General features: G+C 29.8%; 1 protein-coding gene across 1 annotated transcript in view; it reads right to left on the reverse strand.

Annotated features, from left to right (window-relative positions):
* LOC131842176 (transcription factor SOX-5) overlaps positions 1–12,917 on the reverse strand; it is a 215,164-nt gene extending 202,247 nt beyond the window's left edge. The window contains exon 1 of the mRNA XM_059190705.1: positions 12,864–12,917. The gene's annotated coding sequence lies outside the window, so the exon portion shown is untranslated. The remainder of the gene's footprint in view (positions 1–12,863) is intronic.
* Positions 12,918–13,989: the final 1,072 nt, after the last annotated feature.

A 13,989-nucleotide genomic window follows, 5' to 3' on the forward strand; every position in this document is an offset into this window, starting at 1 on the left:
TATCTATATGTACATATATATATAATGATTGTACTATAATTAAACAAAAGCCAATCACGCAGGGGCTAACGAGTTTGATATAATATAATCTTGCATCGTTTTATGTTAACAAGTATTACGGGGACCATCCAATCAAAGTTTGTCTTGGTTACGAGCATGCCGGATTAGTGGACGGTTATTGTATATTATTATAGTGGAAGTTTGTTAGCAGTTTGTTAGAGGGAAACACTCATTTCATACATGTACAAATAATAATAAATAAATAAATATCCCTGGACAACACAACGCCATCTAGTCCCACGGAAAGCACAGCTAGTATTATAGGTACTAGACAATATGGTATAAGTACTTACATATATATTTTTGTCAATACATATATAATATACGTAGAAAATAAGTATATATGTCAAAATAATAAATATATAAATGACAGCAGCAGACAATTCACACAACGCCATCTAGTCGCAACTTAAACAGAGCTTGTAGGTGCTAATTTTGCATTTAGAATATTATTTGACGGCCTCGATGGTCTAGTGATTTAGCACACCGCTTTACATCCGATGGTCGCGGGTTCGATTCCTCGCATGGCACAAATATTTGCATTAATGAGTATGATTGTTTGTAGCGGTCTGGGTGTTTTCTATGTATAATATGTATGTATTTACGAAAAATATATCTATGTTTTTGTATCAGTTATCTAGTACCAATATAACACAAGCTTTAGCTAGCTTAACTTGGGTCTAGATGGCGCTGTGTGAATAGTCCTGAGATTACTGACTAATATACTGATAGCAGTATGCTAAAATCGCTAGAATACCGCGGCCCTCAAATCAATAATCACTTCTGAATATTGAACTCTATTTCATTTCATAGACTCGTATTTGGTTTGTGCATCTAAACTTCTGGACATATTATTCAGCATCATTCATTCCAAAGAATTGCGTCTGTCCGTTTGTTTCTTTGTCACTACTAAATTTAACGTGAAGATAGATTGTATTACGAGAATTGCCACATTATCTATAGCTAAAAAAACAAACGGACTCGCAGGTAACGGCAACTTTCTTTATATACATTGCGACCCGCCCCGGCTTCGCAAGGGTGTACATGTATTATATATATTATAAACCTTCCTATTGAATCACTATCTGTATCTATTGCTAAAAAGTACATTAAAATCTGTTGCATAGTTTAAAAGATCTAAGCGAACAGACAGCGAAAGCGACTTCGTTTTATACTATATAAAGATATTTAAGTAAATTTGAATAAAATGTGAAAAACAAGAGGCACTCAACTGTAAAGTTAACAAATCATACTCTGTGATAACATATGTGATTATAACAGATTATTTTAACTACAAATATATCTTCTATTAATAATTGAAAAAAAAACACTTCGGTATGGCAGACTTCAGTGGAGCTTTACTTGATTTTAAAAATAACGGTGAGTACAAAAATAAAAATACGTACGTGTGTTTGTTTGAAATCCTTTTAATGCTTCATCAGTTGAACAAATTATTTAAAAAACATTGGTTTGATCATTTTTAAAGAAAACGAAAACAATTTCCGGGTGCTTTCTTTTAAAAATTCATCTCAATTTCAACATCAAACCGAAAGTCTTACTGTTTCCGAAGCCGAAGAATTCACAAAGACAAATCTCTAATGAATACAAAAACAACACTCCGTTCACTTTGAAATGTTGGTCTCTCGAGAGTTTACCCTTTTTTTAAATTACAAAAATAGACTTCATAAAATTCAAATTAGCATCAGCCCTAGTCTTCAGAGGCCATTTAAATTCATAAATATAACCCTCTTGTAAAAACAGAGGACAAAAAGTCCCCAACAATTAACAAATCGGTGGCAGTTTAGGGTTAAATTTAACTGTTTCCTACTGTTATGAAATTGGAGTTGCCTTTTTTTCCTGTACCGAATTTACGGCAGTAACCTGAAACGATCTCTGAAACAATAAATATCGGACGACAATTAAAATAAAAAGGTGCACTACCATAAAAGGGGCTAGTCACATGTCACTTTTTGTATTTGTTGTAGTAATACAAAAAAATACATATTCAGAGACAATATTCTTCATATTATTTTCAAGCTTTAATTTTCTTTAATTAGTACAACACAATAAGTATACAAATTTAAAAAATATGTTTTTATGGTAATTTTTATTTTACTAACCGTAAATCTAACTTCAAAAACTTTGCATAAATTTACATGCCTATCATAATAAGATTAATGGAATTAAAATGAAAATTAATGAAAATTATATTTAAAATAAAGAAAAAAGAATTATTATTGATGTTTTCTTCTTGATATGAAGTAATATGTATAATGCTGGGTTGTAGCTGAGTGAATAAAACGCTAACTATTTTATTAAGAAAAGATTACAAAAAAAATATATTTTTAATTTTCAACCGATCTTCATCTACTTATATTATTACTAGTATTGTCAAATGAGCAAAAAACATTAACTACTTATGTACATTTGTAAATATTAATATTGTTCCGCATCCGATATCGTGTGAGTATCCCTTAACCCGTTATATGAAACTTTTTACAATCTCAACATCTGTTTGTTATTCCATCTATTTCGGTACATCCGAGTGTTTTATTCCTCCCATGTCATTGTGACTCAATTAAGGACTCGCGTTTCTTTTTTAATGTCAGTCACAGTTTATATTAAACTAACTGTTACTCGTGGCTCCGGTTGTTCATACTGTATCGTTCATGCGATAGAAATATTAATATATTTACACAAATAGATGTAACTTCTTTAAGAATGTTACTATTACCAAATTTAAATTGCATAATAATAATAACAACTCTTTTTTTCTTTTTTTATACTACGATGGTGGTAAACAAGTATATGGGCCATGTGATGTTAAATAGTTACGGTAGCCTATGGACCTATATGGCCTGAGTCACAAGGGGTGTAAAGTGCGCGTTTCCTACACTTAAGAAACCAACTATTTTGCGCATAGATAACAAAGTCTTGCTAATATTATAATCCGAAAGTAACTTTGTCTGCTGTCTGTCTGTCGCGCTTTCACACCAAAATTACTGAACCGATTTGAATTAAATTTGGTACACTGATAGACCCGAAGAAAGGACATACGCTATTTTTTAATGCACAAAAAGAATTGTAAGGGGTTGAAATAGGAGATCAAAGGTTGTATGGAAGTATCGTCATTTTTAGGGTCACTATAGTCAAAGGATAAAGTCGCGGGCACAGTTAGTAAAGAACAAAACAGTATTTTAGAAATGTGAATTAAAACACATATTTCGTCTTTGATCTCCGGTAAAATTAAAAAAAATATATATACATATATGTATCCAGAAAATATTTTTTAATATATATTTAAAAATAAACGAATAAGAATAGTGTTTAATTTTATTAATTTCACTGTAATTATGTAAGTTTAAATATTATTTTGCTTAATTATTTTGTACTCTGATTTATATACGTTATTGGACATGCAATTTCAATTTACCCCGAAATAAAATCTGGTTGCACAAAATTATATCAGCCTGTATACAATTTCCTGTTTATCCTCCTCATATTAAGGTTCATATATCAATCGTTCATTCTCTTTTGAACATAATTTTGACGTTACTTTTTGGCGTAATTACTTCACTAATTGAGTAATTTATTGAACTTTCTGGAAATAGCGGTCAAAATATGACCTTTTTTTTTTTGCTTCGGCGTAGTTGGATAAGAGAACGATTTTCAAAGGAGAAATTTAAATTCACTCATATATTTTTCAATTTTCTGAGTTTACCGCGCTATTTGCTCCATTATTACATATTTTTTATTATATATCTAATATGTTTTATACATATAAACTGTTTTAAATTGGACGCGGTCATTATTTATACGTAGGTATAATGAAAGTAAAAGAAGTGGCAATTTCTCATACTTATCTATAAATGTGAAAGTGTGTCTGTTTGTCTAACCCTATATTTCTTATCTTTCACAGCTGAGCTCATCTAAATGAAAATTTACAGGACGATAGCTGTGTCATGAGGACAAACATAGGCTACCTCGTATGTAAAAAAAGACAAAAGAAATCGCGAGCAGAACTAGTTAGATAATAATATACCACTAAAAGCTTCACACAAGTACATGCAGATTCATAACACTTGGTATGTAAATACCACTAAATCCCAAGTAAGTGAACGTTTAAGCTCTAAGAAAGTAGGTCGAGCTGAAAATATTAAAGTATTGGAACATTTCAAACTAACATACGCTTGGAGATTTTATTAAAGTTATTTGATGCAAAAGCAATGCAGTTGCCAGAACTCTAGATCTAACTAGATACAAACCATCATACTCATTAATACAAATGTTTGCATCGTGCGAGAATCGAACCCGCGACCATTGGATGTAAAGGAGTGTTCTAAACCACTAAATCACCGAGGTCGTTAAGTTATTATCCGTGTTTGTTGCTTGATTTATTATTATTGCGAATATTTTAGTTTACCGAATCTTATCATATTCTTTAAACTAAAACATCATGACGTGATGTTATGAAATTAATAAATCTATAAATCAATTACAGCTAATATGAGTACTGAAAGAACAACATCTCTAAAAATACTGAAATTTATATTAAAATGTTACTATAACCGAAATAAATGTTTTTCTTTATCGTCACAGGATTCGAATTGACGACCTAAAAACGGCGGGTTGAATCTAAACATAATATTTAACACGTTCACCGCATATAAAGTAAGATAATGAAGCGAAATACGGTTATCGTCGCATTATTTGTGTGACACGCGACGTTTCAAAATTGTACTGAAATAGAATGAAACTGAAAGTAATGACCGGACCGTGTCGTGTTACGGTGATGAATCATTCCCGGGTTCGATTTCTTTCATGGCCCAAAATTTACTTACATTATTTTTTTAAACAACTGTAATGATAAATAAACTGACCGTTTACTGAAGGTAAGTGGCATCCGTCACATAAAGATATAAATAAAGAATACTCTGTAATTTCTCTGCCTTTCTACCTGCCTACGATCGAAACATATAAACAAAACTTGGCGGCTGAAATAGGTATAGGATAATATTGTGTATTAATTTAACCTAAATATGTATTTTGGTTCTGGTTAGATTAGATTAATTGTGGATGTATTACGCTTTATGTAATTCGGCAATAAAATTTTAAATGACTAAGAATATGCAGACTTTAATCCCTTTCATCGTTTTCACTAGATCTTATTCGTATTGTAAAAAGAAAATATATAATTTATGACGATCAGTTGAGAAATTATGTAGTGAAAACAAAACGCACACAAAACCTTAAGTTTTTGTTTTGTTTTTTGTTTAAGTGTTATTGGAATTATATCTCCAATAGACTGTAAGAAGTAGTGGTATTTGTACAAAAATAACCAGACTATACCTAGTTTCCACAGAGTCCTAATGTAATAGGTATAGAACAATATCACGGTAGACGCGCGAGTGCATATAACCGGCCCCCCGGGATGCATGCGCGGGCGCATCTTGATCCAGCTAACGAGGGAACGAACAATGTCTCTATTAGCTTATTCTAGAGTTTTATATTGGAACACAGCCATCCGTAGAGTTGTTAGGTTCATTTTAAAAACCACCGGCGACAAAGTTATACTATTCTATTCCATCTAATTTAATACTGGATTCTAATTCAAACAAATCATGCTGTAAATGATAGTATGATGTTATTGATAACTTTCTAGTGTTTTTTTATAGGTTTAAAAAATATATACTAGATGTATAATAACTTGTATAAGCAAAGAACATTATTAATAATATTAGTAATAAGCAACTCTACACGACTTACTATAATTTTTTTGTGTTTTATTAAGAATTTGAAATCATTTCATTGAATTGAAATGCGAACAATTGTACTTCCTTGTTTTATACATGAATCCGAATCAAAAACGGCATACGTTTTATTATGTATAATTAACTACCTGATAATTTCTAAATAACAAATAGTAGGTACCATTATTAACTATTGCAGCATAATAAAAAATAATTATATACAAACATAAAAATTCAGAGTATAATTATATAGTAATTACAAAAAATCACTGTTTCATCTCCATCGTACTTATTGTTCTATCGAACGAGATACATTCTCTTGCTCCACTATGCAAATAAAGTTAGTAGCAAAAACAAAGCGAAACGCGGTAATTACACTTGGTGGAAAATTAACTGACATCGATACGGGGAACATGCTCCCGGAGTGGGCACGGTAGGGACGTAATGAGTCTAGATATCTACGTTTTAGTGCACGCTAGTGTAATGATTCGAATACAAAATTTAAAATAGGTTCAGCCATATAAATGTGGTCTAAGTAACAATAATTATTTGTGCTTTTTTATAAATGTTAAAATAATTTACTTATGAACTCTGGTGTATGTTGAATATACTCCTGAAAATTAATTGATGTAAGGTCAATGTATGTCATTGACCTTTTCTATACTTTTTCTTGATAATAATATATTTATTTTATATATTACTGAGTTTATAGTGTTCGTTGCGTAATATTATTAAGACTAGTAGTATTAATCAGGTATAGTGATAAGTAATTATTTTAAGATAAAATATGGTTAGCGATTTCAACACAACAAGCGTATATTTTATTCTATAAAATTGTAGTAACATTACATCAATATAATAATAATATATTTTTTCTTAAAACATAAATTAATTAAGGAAAAAGATTGTCATGTGATTTTTATGCATAAACTGTGTATATTAATTTTGTAGTATTATGTAAAAGTACCCTTGCAAAGTCGGGGCAGAAGGTTTATATCTATTTAAATATATTTACGTTAACTCTCAAATCAGGAAACACACTGCGTTGGAATTCTGTATTATCTATCTAATATAGACGGTTAAAACTTTTATACTGATGTAAAATATATTTTATAAATTACAAAACAATAAAAACTAAACAGGCTGTCAGTCACAAATCATTCTGTGCGCCCTAAAATAGGCACATTTGCTTTCTATTTTAGTATGTCATTTATAAAATAAAGAAACACGATCTTTTCTGCATGTGGGGGTTAACCCTGCGAACGCTACATAAATCTGCAGCCAAAGGGTTGTAAATTCTGAACCCCTTCGAAACCGCAGTGATGTACTACCTCCATTTTATCTTGAAACACTCCCACCCTTGATATTCTATCAAAATATTATCTTTTCGGAGTTTCTTAAAAGACGTTCAGAGCTCAAGTTAAATGGTCATGATTGTATAAATACGAATAAAAATTTCAAGCAGCTCCTAAGTTATGTTTCGTTTTACCCTTTCTAGTCTATTTTGTAAATTGATATTAGTTTTTTTCCAACGTTTATCTCTTGACCGGTGTGAAATTTTAATTTGTTTTAAAATAAAGATTTATGTGTAATGTAGCGTCACGCATTATGTTAAACAGGATTGAAGATAAGCATTCATATTATATTATTTATTCACATTTAATTGGCGTATATTCAATAATATTTAAAACACTATTGAGATAATTTTGACTGATTTATGGAATATGTTCTTTAATTAACTTTATCTAATCTTTATACGAGTAATAGAAGGTTTTATGGGAGACTTTCATGAAAGTAATATAAAATGAATAATTTGTCTCAATTAGTTTTTATTTACATTTGTAATAGAAGAATATCCTATACGGAATATTCATTATAATGACCTTTAGGAAATCACAATCACAGTGGCAAGAGACTAAAATCTTAAAAAGTAAGCTAATGCAAAGCAGTTTGACTGTTACAATCAACAATTAAAGTACTTCTACAGGTAAGTAGTAAATACTATACTAAATGTTTTTTACATTATTGGAATGCAACATAGAAACTAAATCTTACCTCAAAGGTTTCTCTATTTCCCAAATCACCCCTATTTTTTACTTTTTACTGTTCCTCACGTGGAAACATGGCTTGCCATTAAGGTATTGACGCGGGTGAGCGTCAGTCTCTGTACGGAACCCGCAATAATTCACAAAGAAAGCCCACCGCCAATATGTGAGAGTAGTATTTGACCGCAGAGTAAAATATTTTCAAAAAGTATACCAATCTATAATATAAAATTTTACTGGCAACACTCAAGTCACTGATAATCTTTTTTATACATTTCTGAATTAAGAATAATTTTGAATAAGAAATGAATTATTTTTAAATCATAATATTAATGAAAGCGCAATTTAATACACTCGTTTTAATAGATTTTTTAATTCAGAATAATTAATTGTTAAAAATTGTCTATCTATCTAAAATATAGTGACTACTAACGTCTTTAAGAATAGTTTTAATGTAATGTTAAAGGAAGATTAATTAATTCCTAATTCAAAAACTATTAAAATGTCTCTTTTATATCTTTAGTTATTAGGCAAAAATGCAATAAAAATATTCACAAATAGATATATGAAAGAAATACATAATAGGGTCATAAGTGGTATCAGAGACATTGTGGTAATTTAGTCTGAGTCCCGTTAATTTAATATTTTATTCAATATGTTAATTTTAGTGTATTTTCTAGACTGACTAACTGTCTCTAGTGACAAACGACGAGACTCAAGGATGTGGCCTCAAGGCCGCCGGTCGTATGACATCATAAAATGCAAAAATATTATATTTACGAACTTTTTAATGAATTATTTAGCATTTTAAATGAAGTTTATAATATTATGGCAAGCGTTTAACTGTTAGAAAAATGTATTCAAATAAACAACCTTTAATATTGAAAGAAATATGCCTAATAATTCAATGATGATTAATTATAAGTAATAATGACATTAATATAGACGTATCATATAACATTGTCTAAATATTTTATCAAGCTATTGGATTTTATGTTATTTTGTATAAAATACAGATTTTTATATAAAGAATCATTACACACGAATTATACTTCGTTTAAGGAATCAAAGCTGAAATTATTTATGTATAAATAATAGGAATTTGCATTTTTAGTAGTGAAGCAAAATACAGAAATTTTATGTAGTTCGTTCATATAAAAAGTGTGTAAATTAAAATACATTTATTACAGAAGTAACAAATGCAAACCTTAGTTTTATGTTACAGCATATAGGTACTAGATGCACGATTAAATCAAAAATAAATGTTTATGCAATATATTTTTCATCATATTTTGTTATACAAAGTAATAATATACGTGTATTATTACGTCTTTTGGCAAAGAAAATATTTTCTATGTCATTAGAAGATCACGGTTCATCTGATGGTAAGTTAACCGTTGGCTGTATCTATACATGGATAGTACCACGGATATCACGTGACTAATGTGTTGCCATTCACAGGACTAAAATTCCATGCCTCGTATCCTGTAATTTTACTATTTTATGCCAACTATAACATAGTTTACAAAAAAGCTGCCTGGCGGATGAAATAATGAAACATCAAAAATATTAAAAAAAAATACGAGTACTTTTTTATTTTTACTGATAGTTAAAGGCTTCTCTTTGTAAACTATATTTACATATATTTTGTATCTTTAAAAAGACTATACATATAACTAAGGTTCTTCCCTAATGTAGGTCTATATCCCTTATTTTGTGATTATAGCGAGTAGCTAAAAGTACCCATTGAGATATTGTTATTAAAATATTTCCCTACCCAATACCTAAATTATATTAAAAAAACAAGAGCATTAATTTCAATTTCGATCGAATTTATTAGTCAATTAAGGTTAATTTTCTACTAAATATTTGATTAAAGAATTCGATATTTGAATAACTCTTTTACCTAATATAAAATGCGTAAAAAATGAATAATTAAATAATATAATTTTGAATTTAGAACCAAGGCTGAATCCGAGAAAAGAATTTCATAAGTTATGAAATCTTAAATCGATAACATATATTTGTTCCGAGAAAGACATCACGGTGGCAATTTCGAATAAAATTATGTGACATATAACACTTGAGCATTGTGAGAATTACAGAATGGTACCTAATTTCGTACATTTTACCGTTATTATTATCAAAACGCGCCTATTATCATATGTATAGGCGAATTAGCATAATATTATCCTTAGAATTATTTGCATGCTTCAATATATAGCTTTGTAGTCAGAACATTTTTAGAAATTTCACTAGACAGGTGTGTTATAAATGGTATTTAAAACTCGTCCTTCGAGATTATTAAAATGGTAGTATATTGAAAAACAACAGATGATATATTACATATTTATATGAGCTTGTAAGCAAATTTGAAGATAAAGAAGAAAGTTAATTATTATGTACTCGTAGGTATAGACAAATACTCACTGCATTCGCCTATATAGATTCTAACCTACCTAGATGACTATGTGGCGCAAGAATGAGGGTAGGTCATGTTTATATATTGTCAATATTTGAAATAACGAAAGGGATTGTTAGAAATGTGGAGTGACCCATTTAGCAATAAAACTATGTCAGGTTGATATCTACTGGAAACCATCGTGATAATTTCCTTCTGAATTTGCCACAAAGCGCTAACTGAGCTGACCTTATGTTCATCTCCACTGATGGCCCACCAGCATAAACCGTTAGCGTGGGGTGCACCATACCATTATCATGCATTAAATTACAATTATTATTAAATTGATTATGATATTTACGTAAATTATTCTTATCTTTATTGTTCTAATACTGGCTAATATACTAAGAACTAAGACTGGACTAGAATTTATAACACTCCTATTGCTAAATCTAAATATTTATGACAGTAGATAGATGTCTATCTATCTATCTATCTTATATTGTTACCTCTAAACAAATAAAGATTATAAATAATAGATTTAAAAACGCCGGGCAATGAATCTTTAAACTAACACCATTCCTACTTGTTTCTTTTCTTTTCTTATCTTTAAATTAATAAAAGCGACCTTTTACTTAGAAAAAGATTAAAGAAATGTGAAGCTTAGATTTGAATTACTTTTAACATGTTAGCGAGGCAAGTATGACCAACGAACATGTTAGTGGCACTTAAGCCCAGAAATTTATTGAGCTAGAACACGATTATGCTAATGTAGCAAGTTTAAAATCAACGTATCTTTCGGATTCTCACGAAGGCCGATGGGCGACATTTGGTCTGGCCACGATGTCGTTGACCTCTGTGAAATTACGAAAAGATTGGGTCGTATGCACGATGCTTTACGATTTACCTATGATTCAATTCTACAACAAAAACTTTGTGTATATAAATTTTTGTTATACAATGTCATAAGAATGTACAAATTTATAGAATAATAATCAAAAGAAACTAAAATGCTTAAGTCCTTTTAAATTTTATAGTAGATAAATACAATAAGATTAAAAATAGCCGTCGTTAAGCAGGTTTACATCTGCTTAAAGATATCTTGCATTACAGCCTCACTGACCGATTCGAAATTTTACATTTTTAAAGGAAGATCCACAAAAGCGTGCGGTATAGTCATTAGCAAATGGCCAAAGTTCTGATACCGATACGTATCGGTATTTACCGGTATTTTTGTTTTACACTCCCATCACTATTCAGTTAGTTCTTTGACTTTGAAACTTTATACTGGAATTTTAGTTAATGTCTTGCGGTTTTAATGTGATTGCTATTTTTTCGATCTATTTTGTTTTATCTATACTTTATCAGACATTCTAGAAATTAATGTGGATAAATATCTTATTAATTATGCGCGTTATTAATATAACACATATGTTTTTTTTTTATATCATATTATGATATCTGAAGATAGATATATTTTACAATAGTGAAATTAATAATAAATATATAAACCACCATACATTGAAATTATACGCGTGAAAGTTATAGCCATGTGTTATTCTGACGTAAAATTTTTAATAGATTTTTGATAATCGTAACCTTTTCTCTCTTCAGTAACTACTAACAATAATCCTCTAAATAAAAAGAAACAATATTTAATTCCATAAACTATCGTTTAGTGGCTGTGTAATCAGTTTTAAAAACCAAATAAAAGTGATCATTACATAAAAACAAAACAATAAAATAATACATTTATAGCATATTTTTAAAACAATTATAGATTCCTAACTAGTGGAGAAGCAATCATAAATTCCTTATTAAGATATAAAGAAACTATCTTAAAGGCGCTTATAACATTCTTAATACGAGCGTCCATTTTAACTTGACCTATAATGAGTACATGTTAACTTGGGACAATAGTTTTTGTGTGCTGGAATAATCAATGTTGCTGTAATGATACCATAATAAAAATGGACTAACAAGCAATCAGAATAGAATGTAATGATATAACTTTGTTATTTACGAACATGTATAGGCATTGGTTGTATTTAATATATTTTTAACATATTTTATTTAGAAATAGAAATAATCTTTATTCAAATAAACTTTTGAATAGTCATATTTTTTTTTACTCATTCGAAACTCATCACAAGAAGAGATTGCACACTTGCTCATTGCAAGAAACTTGCTTGTTGCTCTTTTAAATAAATGTTGTTCTAAGTAAATTAATTAATATGAAAAGATATTATCAAGGATTAGACATAATGATGATCTTTATGCAATCAGATAAAATTGTCAGCATTATGAATTTTAGGTTCGTTTATTTATTTAATTATATTATGTAAGAAATATAATTTAAATTTAATATCTAATCTTAAAAAATCCAATGGATGTATGTTTGAATCTAGCCAACGACAAATAATTTGTGTATCAATAATTCTGAATGCTTTTCCATCTCCTACAACATTGGATCAATAAATTATATAACTATACTTGAGAGTTTTATTTATTATATTAATATTATATATAGCCCATGCTCCTTCTCTCTCTTTGTGATATTAGTTTAAATTAACGAGCTATAAAAAGTGGTATAAAAGAAAATATTACCTTTTTCTAACTCATCCCGAGGAATCTTCAATGAAAGTGTTCAAATCATCACCTGAAACAAATAATAATCAACATTAATGATTAAAAATAAATATAATTTCATAACTGAGTAAGATAAATAAATAGATAACCTTAAAAATGTCACCCCGACCCTGTGCCATTGTTTTTAATGGATGATAACATGAGGTCAGGTCTGTTTGCCAGGGTGAACCGCGTGGAGGTCAACCTGAGATGGTACACATTACTAACAATCCCCTCCTCCCCTTAAGACTGTGTCATTACAACAAGTATCAAATTGATAAGGTTCGAGAGAAAGCACGGCCCTCAGACTAAAATCGTATCTGTCAGGTAATAGTTAATCAGCTGCTTAAAGTTCTTCTCTATTTCTGTCCGGTGTATCCGTAATGAGTAGTAGGTTAACTCAGACTCCGGCCTTTATCATTTCAGTTCACTTTCTGATAAAGTGGGATAGGCGAACTATCGGAAAAGCCACAAGTGGTCTTGCACTTAACATATCTGTGCCCTTCGATACTAAAACCAAATATATGTTAATTTTTAAAAAATGTACAGAACTCCTTACATTCGGACCGTTGTATGGCACGACATTTCGTAATTTTAAATATGTATATTTTTATATGAATATTTTCTTGTTACCATGGTTTTGTCTTGCTTTTTTCTACAATACTTATAGTTTATTACGACATATATTTTTACTAGCTGTGCCCGTGGTATCTCCCGCTTGATGGTATTAGCCTATGCGTTACTCTGATGTATAAGCTATATTACTGTAAAGTTTCATCAAAATCCGTTCAGTACTTTTTGCGTGAAGGAGTAACAAAGATCCATCAATACTGATAAACTTTCGCATTTATAATATCAATAAGATAATATACTGTTATATTCTCATATTGCGCCTTTGATTACTACTATCGTTGGTTGCACCGACCCTAGTGCCATACACACAGTCATTAACTCCCACACATTAACAAAGAAGTTTCTGTATTAAATACACAACAATATCGCCAATTACCTATAGATAGTAGTCTTTATAAGAATAAAACAATTGCTATAGTTAAGTATAATTGATTTGTTCTTCCGTTCCCAACGCCTAATATTCAGTTGTTGG

Source organism: Achroia grisella, unplaced genomic scaffold, assembly GCF_030625045.1.
Source record: "Achroia grisella isolate CSIRO2021 unplaced genomic scaffold, CSIRO_AGI_Agris_v1 utg215, whole genome shotgun sequence".
NCBI lineage: Eukaryota > Metazoa > Arthropoda > Insecta > Lepidoptera > Pyralidae > Achroia > Achroia grisella.